A 258-nucleotide genomic window follows, 5' to 3' on the forward strand; every position below is an offset into this window, starting at 1 on the left:
TTTTTATTCATCAAAGAATCCTGAAAAAAGTATTGCAGTTTCCAACAAAATATTTGGCAGCACAACTGTTGCCGACATTGATAATTATACTAATAAATCAGCATATTAGAATGATTTCTTAAGGATCATGTGACACTTTATTCTGGAGTTATGGCTGATGGAAATTCAGCTTTGCATCACATAAATAAATTATATTTTAAAGTATATTAAAATAGAAACCATTATTTTATATTGTAATAACATTTTGCAAGATTACTG

The sequence above is a fragment of the Sinocyclocheilus rhinocerous genome, unplaced genomic scaffold, assembly GCF_001515625.1.
Source record: "Sinocyclocheilus rhinocerous isolate Xijiao unplaced genomic scaffold, SAMN03320098_v1.1 scaffold34196, whole genome shotgun sequence".
Classification (NCBI taxonomy): Eukaryota; Metazoa; Chordata; class Actinopteri; order Cypriniformes; family Cyprinidae; genus Sinocyclocheilus; species Sinocyclocheilus rhinocerous.